Raw genomic sequence first — 16,278 nt, 5'->3', positions numbered from 1 at the left:
TAGAGTCTCTGGTGGACTGAGCGGTTAGTGCTGTCACTGGATCATCATTGGCAGTGCTGTGTTAAGCTGAACCGGTCATGGTCTGGTGATGACTGTCTCAAGCCTGCCCTCATGGTTGCGTTGGCCCCTGCTATGCGTTGGTTTCCTTTAGCTATGCTGTTATAGCCTTATTCTGCCAGGGTTTTCCTTATTGTACGCAGGCACCTCTGTCTCTTCTGCTCTGCTTGCTAATCTACCTTTTGAACCCCCTAACAATGTTTTTTTTTCCTCGTTTTCCTCGTTCCTCGGCTCTGGGCACCTGCCCGGAGCTCTAGCCCAACCCATAGGAAAGCAAAATCCAAGAAGAGATCTCATAGTTGTTTCTTTCATTTCTCCTAGACACAAATGAGCTATTTAATACTAAGGTGAGACCAAAGGCTTTTTCTCCTACTTCTCAAATTCAACTCAGGAGAAACAACCACATATAATCTCATTTATGTCTTACTCTGATCAAAACAAGAGATCTCTAAATGATCTTAAATAAGTCTAATTTTGGTCCCCTGAACATGGGACCATGAGAACAGAGAAAGAGCTCAAAGAAAACTCAGCTATGACTCCTAGAATCTCATGATTCTTCTCAAATATGTCTCAGTTTTCTCATAGTGACCTCATGAGAAACAGCCACATCTCAATTCAATATCCATTCGTCTTACTGAAGTCTCAAATTCATCCTCTCATTATTTCATCTTTTCTCCTAAGGGGGTTTTAGGAGCAAACTTTTCAGATTGAAGTGATCTCAAAAAGATGTACAATTGAGATCTTACTACTTTCTCAAGAGTTAAAGAAAAGCCTATCCTGAGCAAAATATTTTACCTCTGGGAAGTTTGCTGAGCACCCCCCCTGGCCCGGAGTTCCAGCCCTAGACCAGCTAGACCAGCTGGGCACCCCCGCCTCCTGCCACTATTGACTTTCCATAACAAACCGGTGCCTGCCCGCGGCAGATGTGTTCCCCCTCTGAGTCTGGTTCTGCTCAAGGTTTCTTCCTGTTATCAGTCAGGGAGTTTTTCCTTGCCACTGTTGCCCTAGGCTTACTCTTTCGGGGCCGGTTCTCTGTAAAGCTGCTTTGTGACAAAGCTTCTTTGTTAAAAGCGCTATACAAATAAAAATGGATTGATTGATTGATTTATTGTAATTGTTAGAATTTTTCAGTATTATTATAGTTTCTCACATGGGAGTCAATGGCAGTCCATATAACTGCTTGGTGGATTTTTGTGAAATTTTGCACATTGATAGTGGACAGGTCATGGTATTCACTTGCCAAGCCTGGGGTCAGTTCATCCACCTCTCTTGCTCCACCAGAATACCTAATTTGATGCAGAGTTTTGCCCATAACTTTTGAACCATTTGACCAAGAGTCATGATTCTTTCTCCCCCATGATTTTTAGGTTCTGCCGAGTTCAACACCCCTGTCAATTTCTGCCACATTTTTTATTTCAAATTTTTTTAAGAAACACATTTTAGAGGCATACTATCCTGGATTTTCACCTTGAAAGTTTTATAAAACAACCATTCACAGTCTTCAAACAATTGTCTACAAACAACCATTCACAGTCATTACTATGATGCACAGATAATCTGTGCCTGTGTGCACTTCTGCCCAGTCCTTGCTTATCTGCCTGTATTTGCTATTCTAATTCTATGTGTTTAGGACATTTCTGGGTGTGGATCTTCTTTTCTTTGTGGGCTGTATTTGAAAAGCATGTGGCCAATAGAATAAGGAGAAGAGGAAGAGGAAACATGTATAGACTGGCTTCAGTGAGTAGTGCGTTTTCAGCTGGGTCAGTGCTGGAGAGATAGGGCAGGCTTGGTGACTAACGCTATCTAAGTGGCTAGCTGGTCAATTTTTAGGTTAGGCAGCTACCTTTATTAGCTAACTAAATTCAGTTATGTTTGGTAACGTTACCTGGCTGGCCATGATGGCTTTAAAATTTGCTGTGGGTCTGATATTTATCCAGAAAGGGCCAGTGTGGGTACACACACCCAATTCTAATAATCAGGTGAGTGCATCCACACTGGCCCTTTATGAACAAGATTAGGGACCCCAGCTCTAAAACATGAACAGCACCTAATTAAGAAAAATGAACAGCTTGTTAAAATACTGGGATTGCAGTTGAGGTTGGAATTAAAACCAGTCCCCAGGACCAAGTTTGAGAACCACTGACCTACAGGCTACCTACAGGCTAGATAGTATCTAATGACGTATCTAACCTGGTCTTGAAAACCCTCAGAGTTTCTGCCTTTACTCTATGACCTGACAGGTCATTCCACACATTGGCTATTCTATGTGTAGGAAAAAATGCTTCCTGAAGTCTGAGTTGAATTTACCTTTTGCTAATTTCCTTTCATGTCCTTATTCTATTAACAGAACTCAACCTGAATCTCTTGTAGTTCACTTTTTTAATCCCCTTTATGAATTTAAAAGCCTCAATCAAATTTACTACTAAAAGTCTACTTTTACTAAGCTTGAAGAAATTAAGCATCTTAAGTCTTTCCTCATAGCTTTTATGTTTCATACCAGGAATCAGTTTGGTTGCCCTTCTTTGAACCTTTCCCACAGCCTCTATATCTTTCTTGAGGTATGATCCCCAGAACTGCACACAGTACTCCGAGTGTGGTCTAAAAAATGTATTGTATAAGATAAGTACAACTTCCTTGGATTTATACTTAATAGTTTTGACTATATATCCTAGTATCCTGTTGACCTTTGTGAATACTACAGCATAGTGCCTAGAACATAAAGAGTTTTGAACTTTACTCCCAAAGCTTTTGCAAAGTGAGCTCATTCTAATTTTGCTCCTCCCATAAAGTAATCCTGCTTTATGTTTTTATTTCCCACATGTAGAACTTTTAGCTATATTGAATTTTATTTGTCAGGTTTTCGCCTACTTCTGGATTTTGTTTAAATTTTATTGGATTACTTTAGTAGATTCCCAACTATTTGCCCAGTTTTGGATCTGCAAATTTAACCAATGTACTTTCAATGTCCCTGTTAAGTTCATTGATATGAATGAGGAAGAGCAGGGGTCCCAGCACCGATCCTTGTGGGACTCCACTTCCCACAGTATCCTAGCTCAGATAAGATCCCTCCTACTACTCTTTGTGCTCTACCCTATAGCCAGTTCCAAATTCACTCTGAAACACCTCCTGTAATTCCGACTGTCATCATTTTAATAATAAATCTCTCATGTTTACCTTATCAAATGCTTTTAGATAATCTAAGCATAAAATATCATAAGCCTAGTTACAGTCAAAACACTTGATTGCTTTGTCTGAGATTGCCAAAAGGTCTGTCAAGCATAACCTTCCCTTGTGAAAAACCATGCTGGCTATCCCTGTTGCTATTTTCAAGAAACAATTCAAAAAACAAACGTTTCACGCATGATAAATTCCATATTTTACATTTGATACAATTTGAACTGAAAGACCTGTAGTTTCCTGGATCAATACTGTCTCGTTTCTTATACATTGGTATTATATTACCTTGCTTCCAGTCCTCCGGTATTTCTCCAGTTTCTAAAGACAGTCTAAAAATACCTGCCAGTGGTTTAAAGATGATCTTACCTAACTCTTTAAGTACCCTTGGGTATATGCCATCAGGGTCTGCTGCTTTATTTTTCTTTAGTTTATGTAATTTATCCAGTACTTCTTTATCCTATATATCAATCGCTGCTAAGACATTCGGAGTACTGAATACGCCTGCCAGTCTATTAGTAACCTCTGAGAGCCTCTTAGCTTTCAGTAGTTATTTTTTAACCTTAGCACACATTTTACAACATTCAGCCTTACTACTCTCAATGCTGTTGTTTTTATATATCTAATAGTTTTTTTTTCTCAAGCTCTCAAACTTCATCCACTGGGGAGACTACTTCACCAACTTAATTTTCCTTACCTTTGGAACAAATTTACATTGTGTCTCAAGAATAACTCTTTTGAACCTGTCCCACTTTTCATTCACAGTCTCACAATCAAGAAGTTGCAGCCAGTCTATATTACTTAAATGTGCTTGCATCTTGTTAAAATTGGCTCCCTTAAACTTAAATATTCTGGGCTTAGAGAAGGTCCCGCTACTTTACCAAAATACCAAAACTTACTGCAGAATGATCATTGTTCTAAGTGGCTCAATTACCTCTATGTCGCAAATTCAGTCAGAATCATTACATAGCACCTGATCAAAAATTGATTTCCCTCTTGTAGGCTGACAGACATACTGTACGAAAAAGGTCATTTATAGCATCTAAAAAAATTCTTCCTCACTTTTTCCTTGTCCTGTCATCAATTCCTAATTAATTGCAGGGTAATTGAAGTCACCTACAATAATAGTCTCACCTTTCTGACAAGCCTGTTTCATGTTTCCAAAGAGCATTGATTTCTGTGGTGTGGGGATGGCTGGTTTAAGCAGCCACACCTGCCCTGGGTCAAGCTAATTAGACCTGGCTAATTAGATAATTGATTAGGAATTAGATAATTGGCCAGGCTAATTGGACCCGGGAACAGGGGTGGCTGCACCTGTGCATAGTGAGTCAATCAGTGGGCACAGGTTAAATCTGCCATTTCCCTCCCACACAGGGGAGAGCCTCTCGGTCATGACAGGGTTAACATCTGCTCTTGGGCTGTACCATCTTGCCACCCTTCTAAATAAACGTGGACTGTTTGAACATCATCTCCCTGTGTCTCTGTGCTGGAGAGCCCCTTGGAAAGCCACTTCGGTGGCCTGTGGCAGGCATGTTTGCCACAATTTCATATTACTACTGGAGCTGCTGGCAAGTAACAAAGGCCTACCACAAGGCCCTTTTCATGTTCCCCTATGACCGTAATCCAGATATTTTTCACTAGGCATGAGTTGGTCAATTTTTGGAATTTCCTGCACATAAAGATTTTCTTTTATATAAAGAACTACACTCCACCTATCTTACTGGATCTATCCTTCCTAATGAGTTTGTACCCCTCTATGTTATATTCATTCCAATTCACCTCCCTAAGCCATGTCTCCGTAATCACAACTATGTCATAGCGCCCACTATTCATAGCAGCCTCAAGTTCCAATTTTTAAAATATATTTCTATATTTTGTATTTGTGTTTAAACAAAGACATTTCAGATTAGTACTTCTGTACTTAGTACTTACTTCCCTCAACCCTTGCCATCCCAAGCCACCCTTACTAAACTTTTGCTTTAAAAAGATTACATTAGTGTTCACACTATCATAGGTAGCCTTGACAGCTTCTAACTGGGAAGTCTGCACCCCCTACCCTTTTCACTCTCTAACCTCCCTGCCCTCCAAGTCCTTAGTTGAAATAACCCTGGGCTAACCTAAGCATACACTGACTCAAAGCAGCAGTACCCTTCCAGTTCAGGTGTAGCCCATCACACTTGTACAGACCACCCCTGTCCCAAAAGGATTCCCAGTACCCCATAAATTTGTACCCCTATTTCCTACACCAGATTTGTTCCACTTGTTAAACCTCCAAATAAAATTTTTCGTTGGTCTGCTTGCATGTGGTACCAGTAGTATTTTAAAAAAAAACCTACCATGGTGATTCTGCCCCTAATATTTTCTGCTAGCCTCACAAATTTGTCCTGCAGAATCTCAAACCTACCCTTACCTATGTCATTGGTTCCTATGTGAATCATGACCACTGGATCCCTCTCAGCTCTGGCCAGGAGCTTGTCTGCTCGCTCCAGGAGATCTCCTACCCAGGCACCAGGCAGGCAACAGACCATACAGGATTCTTTTTCATTCAAACAGACTATGCTGTTTTTTTACCCCTAACTATCACTCTATCTCTCCCTAAGTATAGAGTCACTGATGAGAAGGAGACACCAAGACCACAACTTAAAAATGCTCAAGGTGGCTTTGGACAACTAGCAGCATAAACCAGCAAGGAAAAATAAAGCTCTTTTAACTATCCAACGTAAAGCATTTAATTAATAACATTAAAAATATCTACGAGGTGCGGAACCAATCCAGTTATAATCAACTAACTGAACTCTTACTAAGTAGCAATAACTGAAGGAACCCTTGTACTGGTAATATTTTCTATATAAAAACAGAACCCAAATTTTTTCTGGAATCAGATTATAATAAACTACAGCTAACAATAAAGGCAAACTATATAATGACAGCTATATTTTGCTCGCGGGAGGGTGAAAAACCAGAAAAAAACCTCACATGAGCAAGAAGGTAGTCAGATTAGCTGACCTACTAGTTTGATAGCCGAGTTCTTAATGGAGAAAAAAAGGGGAAAATGCCATCCCTGTCCCCTGATAGCAACAAAGATTTTCACCTTAGATGCAAAACCATCTTACCTTACTTATAATATGGGCTTTAAAAACCTGCCTGCCTAACGAAACACATCTGTGAAGCCAATTCAACAAATACTTGTACTACCTCAAAATGGGGGGACCATGTACAAAAGGTTCTATAATTTCTAAACGGTTCATCCGATATGTATGAAAATACCCTCAAATTAAAGCTGACAGTCTGCACGTCAACCACATTGTCATTGTATCCTTTCAAACTCAAAGTGCTAGAGTACAGAACCAAAATAACAAAAAATGTGTCACTGTCCAATGAATTATGGTGCTTACTGTATATCAACCAAATTTTGGGCCAAACATTATAGTAACAGGGCTGAATTGGACAACCAACAGATTTGGTCACATGGAGGTGCTGTAGCCCCTTCATTGTTGCTTGCAGATATATTTACTATTGTTGTTATTATTATTAGTAGTAGTAGTAGTAGTAGCAGCAGCAGCAGTAGTAGCAGTACATAATTATTGGGAACGTGAATATATACCGTACTCAACATTCACCAGTCAAAAGTGTGCTGTGTTCAGTCAATTTGTTGACTGAGCAGAAAGATATGGTTGTTGTGTTGTGTCTTGTATGTTTAGAATCAGCAAGCTTATTTGGGGGAGGAGGGGGGAATTTCATATTTAGCACAAGCTGTGACTCACAACAGTTTTAACGGGCAGGAAGCTGTGGATTCAACATTCCTGTATGTGCAAGGTGGTGATAATTGTTTGTAAATGATTCTGCAATACTGTAGATAAGTCTGTGACTTTATCGAGGCCTTTGTGCACAAGGCAATAAAAACATCATACATAATAATAACCTTGGGATATTAAGTTTTGTCATTTATGTTATTTGTTTCCATACATTGTTTTGTCTGGGCTAAGAGCACTTCGGCAAAAAAATTGCAGTTACAGATAATACAAGCAATAGGCAATTTAGGAGAGAACCTCTTGAAATGTGAGACAATTCAACAATTAATGTGTAGAACTTAGAGAATTATTGCTCTAAAGATTCCACAAATTAAGAAAGATCTTGGAAGAAATATTGATAAAATATTGTAAAGAGTGCCTGCACTTTAGCACACTCTTGACAGAAAACATTTTCATGTCATTCAGGAGATGTAGTAGTAAAACCGAAACTAAATAAGCATTCAGATTACTTGAAATCTTGAAAACTGCAATTCTTTATTTTTCACCCAATCCCATGCTACCATTTTATGTCACAAGCCTTACAAAATGCCACTTAATGGACCTATCATCAAACCCCCTGATGGCTTTTGGAATGCAGTTTCACCAGGGTGAAACACAATCCCTTTGGTTTGGGAAACCAAAACTACAGTTTATCAGGCAGACTGAGCATGTGAGCCCCAATCCATGGATGGCTTAATGCTAATAAGCATAGCACAGAACAGGCCCCACCATCCAACATGAAACAAGACCCAGGACCGCACCACATTAACAGGGACACCACTCGCCAATTAAAATGCACAACACGGATGGTCATGCCGAGCCATCCCATCTGTCCTTCTGGCTTAGTTGTAATGTAGTCTCATATCATACAAATGGCTGTTTTTTTGTGTTAAAGTAAGTCCCAGACAAACCAGTATACAGTGAGGTGCGACCAGCAACATAGATGTTGATATTAATTTAGTAAGAACACAAAAATGGTAAAAAGTGCATGATATGTGTTTTGGTAAGATACCTTCTTCAGTCTGCCATAAAGAGGGCAGGGCACACACCTGAGTCCTATTTATAGGGGGCAGGGTTAACAATCACCAGGTACTTAAAGGTACAGGGAAAATGTCTGTAGGATCCCCATCGAACTTATAATAAAAGTCATTGGTCAACTGAGAATGAACCTCCAATACATAATCCTTCTTATTGATCAGAACTAGGCCTCCACCCTTATCTGCTGGCTTATAGACAGTATTGCCCTCAGAGAGGGTGGTCAGAAGATTGCGCTCCATATTCCCATAATGGACAATTTTACTAGACTAAATGGTCTATCTCTTTATCCACCAGATTGCAAAAAGTTTCAATGGCTGCATTGTTAACCTGAGGGCAAAAGGTACTCTTGATCCTGAGGGAAGTTTTGCCCAATGGGTCAGAGGTAGGATTATATTCCTTTTGTTTAATATCAGTGTGCAAGCATGTTCTATATCTCAATATACAGTACAGGCCAGAAGTATTAGCCTACCTGTGGCCTTAAAAAAAACTTTAAGTAGAGAACAATTCAGTTAATTTATGCACATTTATTGAATAACAAACCAAAGGACAAACTTTTTTAATTTTCTACTGAAAATAATACAAAAAGATGAGTTTTACTTAAAAATAATCGTAGACATGGCTTTCCTCAAAATAACATCAGCTGTGCCCTTCTGAATGTGTACTGAACACTGGAAATCTGGAAATCTTAAGCTTCTTTGCAATTTCCCGCTGGGAATAAGCTTGCCACAATATGCTTATTTGGCTCTGCACATCTACAGTAAGCTCAACTCCTTCTTCTTTGCCATATTTCTTGTAACTTTAGTGCTTATTTTATTTACACTACAGTGGTTTTAAAAAACTTAAGGTAGATAAGATCTGAAGAACTTTAATAGGCTTCAACATTTCTAATTTTTATCTTTTTATGTATGTATGTATGTATGTATGTATGTACAGTATTTATTTCAAGTTGCAAATATGCAAGTACATGTACAATTAACTTGACAACCAAGTATACACATATCCTTTCTGGAGTGTAAGTATTCATCAGTGGTTTCAGACACTCATTTAAATGTCTTCTTCCATGAGGCAATTTTTGTTATTTGACACTTCGATGTGACATAAAGTTCGAATGACCACATTGTCTTCAGGTGGTAAGATAAAAAATTTAGGAAACATTGGGTAGCACTGCTTTGGAATACAGCTTGTTTAATTTATGAGCTAAGATAGCCAATATTGTTTCTCGTAACTTGGCCCAATGTTGATATCAATACTTTTAATGGCAGGCCTAGATTTTTCAAGTTTGAATTAAAGAGTTTTAGACAATGCTTTACTGTATATGTTCATTTTGCGTCTGTTTCCTATGTTTTTATTGGCTGATGTAACTAAATGCCCAACAGGGATATATTCTTTGTGGGCATGGAGTATTTGTGATGATGTACCTGGCAGGAAAAAGAAGACAGAAAAAATGCTAAGTTTGGGGCTTTATTGTGTGGATGTGTGAAGTTGTTCATGAATTCTGTCTGTTGACATGAGGTCAGAAGGTACAGAAATGAATGATTTTAAGGGCTGAACGTCTGTAGTAATTGTGGTTATTTCTGTAGGAAACCCTGAAAAGTGGCAAACTCTTGGTACTGTATAGGCATGGGGAATGCCGCTGCGACAACTGGTAATGTTAATACTTTGGTTAGTTATTCAATAAATGTGCATATATTAACTGAATTCTTCTCTATCTAAAGTTAAAAACACACACGCACTCACACACATACACACACACAGGTGGCCGAATAATTTTGCCCTGTGCTATATATGTGGAATTTGGGTTGGCAATGACCAACTTTCAATGTGTCTTTACTCATTCAATGTGTTGTTTAGTCATAGCTGTGTTGAATAGTCATTGTGTTGGAAGACTGCACTTCCTGTGTGGCTAATGTAGGCAGACTACAGGCTACATTAGACTACACAGACTATAATGACACAAGGTATATTGTACCCTAAAGCAATGTATTTTAAAAATGTATATATTTTACATCTGAAGACACCAATAATTTATCCACATTTTTAAAGTGTTGGAATATCATTTCTGGCCTTGATAATGTATTTTATTTCAAAATGTTGCCATATATTCAATTTCCATAGGGGGTAAGGTGACAGTTCATCTGTGACCTTTACTCCCTGGGCAAAGGTGTGGCCAATTATGAATTGTGGTGGGGCAGATAACTTGCACTGAAGGCAGACAGGCTACTCTTGAAAGCCTAATAAAACAGCATTCTTTATACTGTACACCATGCCTCACAGAAGCACAATACACAATGCAGCATGTTTTGCTGCTGAAGTCAAGCTCTGTAGTCTAAAGCCAGTCTGACTACAGTCAATTCTGGCTGCTGCTTGTTTGAAAAGGAGTATAATGGCTTCCAGTGACACTGTGCGGATGTTTTTCAGTTTTGAGTGTCCCAGGGAAGGTGAAATCCCTGTGAGCCTGCCTCAGCCCAACTGTTGGCTTTGTCCACATTGGTGACTACATGGAGAGTGTCTTTAAATCACTCTCAGCAAAAGGGAGCCGACTGCAGATCTCAACCTGTTGTGACAGTGCAGGGCCCTTTTGTGGAGAGATTCCCCCCATAAATCTCGCCCTCTCTAGCCACACAAAAGGACCGCTTCCTTTTATGGCTCTAGGGAGGGGGGACTTCTGAATAAACAATGAGGCCATCAAACCTCACAGACCTTGTCACATACTTTCACAGGCTAGCTCAGCAGCTGGTGCAAAGGATTATGGGAGATGGGAGCCTTTGTTATCTCTGCCAGCTGTTCAGTTTTGTTCAACTGGGACTCACTGATGTCTTGCTCTCAAACAACTAGCTATGCACTTTATAATCATACTTGCAAAGTCTCCAAATACTGTACTAGGCTTAACATAGGAAGGTCACTTTATTCAGTCACAAAACATGGCAGATGATTTAAATAAATTAAAACATCTGGCAAAACAGACTAAACAAATGATTTTTACAATTAGATCAACCACCATATTTGTTAAATGTAATTTGAAGTAGTCAAGGTTTGACTTTAAACATCCTATCCCAATGTGAAAACACGCATGAGGGGTGAGCTTTTGCTTCAGTGCAAATGGAATACAATGTCCTTCTGAGGATACTCATTAGAACAAACAGGCAATAGTGTCACTGTGCACTCAGCTCAGCAAACAGCATTCATTCCATAACAGTTCCTGTGTCTCCTGGCAATGCAAAAAGTTGTAATGTGGTTCTACTGCAAAAATATATGGCATGCTTTGGGCTTTATTGATCTTTACACCTGCTGCCAAAGAGTTTAAAGCCCCAACAGCAGGCCTGCTCTGTTTCAAGTCATGTCCAAAAGAATCTAAGGCCTTGTAGTATGTGAATATGTGAGACTGACCCTCCACTTGGCTCAGAGGAAGACTTCCTTCCAGTTGTTATTGTTTGCTGCAGCTCGCCATTAGGCCATTGTTAAAAATATTTTCACACTGGAAAAAAGATAACAAGCCAAGAAAAAATGTCAAAGGTAAAAAGGGAGTTGTGTAGTGATGGTGCGAATACAAACTGAAGTGCTTGGCAGCTCCTGGCAGAATGCCCAAGCAAGGAGACAGTGATCGAAGGTTCATCTAGCCACAAGAGATGTTTTCAAAAAAAGCAGGACAATATATGTGATAAATCTGCCAGGATGCATCTTCCAAAACAATGCTGTAATTAATTTTTCAGGTGACAATAATTTCCCACTGTAATTGTTGACTCAGGACACACACAAATTAATTCCACACTCATCCACTGCCAGGCTAATTTTGTTTCTTCTATAGATTGTATGAAAGAAAAGGGGCCAGCAGCCTTTGAAGTCACACTAGTCTGACTGGTTTCCTGCTGGCTTGATAGCAGAAAAGGTTGGTACTGTGTTACAATGCAGGTTTTATAGAACCAATCCCTTTGTCACACCCACCCACACACACACACACACACATATACACACGCAAACACATATTTTTACAACAATGTAACATTTTCAAAAGCCATTTCATAATAGGGGGTACACTTGTTATTGTAGTGTTACTTTAAATTTACATCTACAGTTTTTTGTTAACAGTTTGAACCCATGTGCAAAAAAAGACAACCTTTTCAAAACTATAAGTAGATTTTGCTTGTTTTCACACAAATTTCAGTCTCATTTAACCTTTTCCCGAAACACCTCACACTTATTCTCTTCATTAGGCACAATCTTCATTAAGGAAATCCCTTGTGATCACATGGAAAACACTAATATCCAAAATGTTAAACTTCAACAACCAATTCACACATTCCTCACAAGTGAAACACTACTTGATTTAATTATTCAATCAGCAATCAGTGTCAGCAAAAATAAAAGAGCCACAGCTGAGCTCTCCTTTGTTGGAGAACAATGGCTAAGAAGAAGGAGGAGAAGGAGAAGAAAGAAAAAGAGGAGGTTGTTGTTTGGGAACTGTAATTTGGAACATAAAATAAAAATAAAGAAACAGCAAAAACTCTCTCACTATTTGTGTATAATTTTAGTATACAGACCTATAATTGAGGTTGTATACTAAAATAATTTGGAACAACTGGATACTGTACACAAGTTATACATTATAACACTGAAAAAGCAAAAGCATACTATTGACTAAAGATTTTCATAAGTGTCTTTCATGTGCCACACCAGGGTGAAATTGGCATTTAGTTAGTCTATTCATTTGCTGAAGTTTCAGGGGCAAAAACACAGTTTTGAATGCAGTGTTATTTTTAGAGATTTATCAAGTTTTGTGGGAACAGTCGACTGTTTTTTGTTTATAGTTTTGAGAAATTTGGTATAGTTTCAGGAAATGTGTGTAAGCAATTGATAAACTGTAACTTCCAGCACAGACTAATGTGCAGCCTCATTGGTTATGCTGGGATCTGAGCACTGACAAAGAGGTATTCTGTCAAAACACAACCAGTGAAGGGCTGCTACTGTGATTATTACTGCCACCGTCCTCTCAACAGACCCAAGCCAGACAAGAACAGGATGGTGGGTTCTCAATCTATTTGAAATTGTGTCCTGTTGTACCATTTGGAAAGATAAAAGTGTAAGATTCTCTGTTTTCATAAATATCTATTTTTACTGAAATGCAGTTTTTTCTCATAGGTAAGGCACACTAATGAAACTGGGGTCCATTTCATCTTCATTATCACCTTCTTAGCAGAACAGAAGACTTAATTTGTGAATGCATTAACCTTACTCATTACTTTAACACACTTCTTCAAAAGTTGACAGATCTAACAAGACACGAAACTCAAGTAGACAAATTGTGTCAAACAAAACGAAAACATTTAGTGACAGCTGATAAAAATTACTCTTATAAGTTTAAGGGCTCTATCTTACACCCGGCGCAAAGCAACGCCAAGCACAACGCAAGTGTCTTTGCTAGTTTCAGACCGACGCAGTTGTCATTTCCCCGTCCAGCACCCACGTAGTTGAAATAGCAAATGTACTTGCGCCCATCTGAGTGCCCATGGGCGTTGGTCTTAAAATGAGGTGTGGTCAGACGCATTGCTATCTTGAGGTAGCGAAAAGCGATTGCACGATTGACCAACAAAAACCTGGTCTTAAGTCCAGTGTTGGGGAGTAGTGAACTACATGTAATTAAACTAGTAGTTTAACTACATTTTGCAGTAGCTTGCTGGTAGTTCAACTACATTCATATTTGCATAGTGATTCAAGTAGTTAAATTACTTTTTTGCAATTGTTTGTGTAGTTAACTACTGAAACTACAAACAATTTTGGGCCATAAAAGGAAAGGAATGATTTTTTATTTTTATTTTACCATTGCTTCTCTACTGTAATTGAACCCCCTTTGACCAGCCCCGCCCCCTTTTTCTTTCATCCAGACCGCTGTGAAGGCATGCCCAGGCAATACATTCATCAGGCAGCCACCACCACACACTTGACCTTTGTGTAGTGCATGTGCAAAAGGGTGGGCATTGCTCAGTGCTCACACAGCGACAGCATCATCATGGATAAACCTCCCAAATATCAGCCTGAGGAAGAATCACCATGGCCACACTTAAGCAAATACATGACACTGACTAGTTCCACTGACAAAACCTACGTTTTTACCTGTGAGCTATGCAAGCTGAGAGTAAATACACTCTACTGCAAAGACGTCAAACACAAATCTAAGAACACATATAAAGGTGAGTGTATTAACATTGACTTTGCTAGCCAATTTAGCAAAGTTTAGATAAGGTAGCCGCGTTGTAATATTACATACAGGCAAGTGATTTAATTCAGTGAACGTTAACGTTAGTCTAATTAAATAAAGTCTGTAGCGTTAATTCATCTGACAGCAATTATGTTCTATCAAAAACGAACATGTCGCTAACCAGCTAATGTCAGGTTTGCTGACATAAAGCAAACATTAGTTAACGTTAGTTTACCTAGTCATACTATTCTCATGATGTGTTATGCCACCCATACAATATGGCACAATGCATGGGACCGGTCTTTCATGATAATTACCTACTATTTGATTACAATCACCTGTGTTTGCCGACCAAGGTGTCTGCAATCAATCCAATACTATGAATAGCTTAGCCAGAATGAAGGGCTGGCTAGACTGAGGTTGGCTTGCTGTTCTTTTGCCACCAAAGGTTAATATTGTAACAGCATACAATTTTATTTAAAGTTGATTTGGTGATATAGATGGTAATTCTGTGGACCGTTATAAATGTCACGCTATTCTATATTAGAAGTTACCTGGCTAACTGAGTAATCCAGCTTGGTGCAATACCACCACCTGGACTCTAGTTTCTGGAAGGCAGGTGTCTGACTGATGGACATTGTATACAAAACCAAAGCTGACATTCCTTGCACTTTCCCATGAATAGTAGGGTATTTTATTTTTTTGGTTTATGTATGACCTGTGAACAAGTGGGCACTTTTTGCAATGAACTCAATTGAGTGGCATTTTTTGCTGGAATGTGACTTTTTTGTATTATATTTTGTTATAATTTCGTATCACATGTACATTGTCAAATTGGCTAATTATTTGACCAATCGTGGCAATACACATAGGTATTTAAACAGACCCATCAGATTGAGGGTGTCTGTCAAGACCCAGCAAACGGATATCGACAAAGGATCAGACACGTGATGTAGCAGAAAATCAGACTTTTCTGCTACATCAATACAAGACCATGTAAGTTGAACAAAACATCACTCGTTGAGCTCCTCAGTTAAATAACGGTGCATTTGCTCATATATTCTCGATTTGCACAGCCAAATGGAGTACTTGATGGGACCGAGGATTGGGAGACGGTGGAGGCAGAGGGTCTACCAGCCAAGGACCACATACAGCACTATAATTCATTGGACAGTGACAGATTTCTTTTGTTATTTTGGTTCTGTATTCTAGCACTTTGAGTTTGAAAGGATGACAATGAGGTTGAAGTGCAGACTGTCAGCTTTAATTTGAGGGTATTTTCATCCATATCAGATGAGCCGTTTAGAAATGACAGCATCTTTTGTGCATGGTCCCCCCATTTTAAGGTACTACAAGTATTTGTTGAATTGGCTTCACAGATGTGTTTCGTTAGGCAGGTGTATTCATTTGTGTCGTTAGTGAATGCAGAAGAGAGCTGTTGATGTCTAGGCTTGATTCTAGACTTTGCAATTGCCTTTGGAGATTGTTGTTGGGGTGTGACAACATGAGGAAGACAGCAGTGTCGATGCAAATTAAGCTGGCCATCATAAGGCTCAGAAATGAAAATCAATCAATCAGGAACATTGCAAAAACCAACAGTTTGGTTCATCATTAACAAGAAAAAAATAACTGGTGAACTCAATTATGTCAGAAGACCAAGGAAGACCACTGTAATGAAGATTGCTGTAATGAAGATTGAGGATTGCTTGCCTTTCTCCATAGACGCAATTATCATGTCTCCAATACCACTGAGTAAGTCAACATATGACCATAATCCTGTAATACACGGTACCATTCGTATTTGGAAACAGTTGAAGTTCAGTCTCAAATTGAGAGACATGTCTTTCCTTCTGCTAATTGCAAACAACCCCTCCTTCAAACCCTCTACTTTAGATGGTGCCTTCACCCAATGGAAGAACCAAGGAATTAACACTATTCCCCAATGTTTCCCCTCTCTGCAACAAATGTCAGTTCCAAGAAGCCACTTTAACCCACAGCTTTGTACTTTGCCTCAAAATAGAAAGC

This window comes from Anguilla anguilla, chromosome 3 (genome assembly GCF_013347855.1).
Source record: "Anguilla anguilla isolate fAngAng1 chromosome 3, fAngAng1.pri, whole genome shotgun sequence".
In the NCBI taxonomy this organism is placed as follows: Eukaryota; Metazoa; Chordata; class Actinopteri; order Anguilliformes; family Anguillidae; genus Anguilla; species Anguilla anguilla.
Note: the sequence above shows the minus strand (reverse complement) of the source record.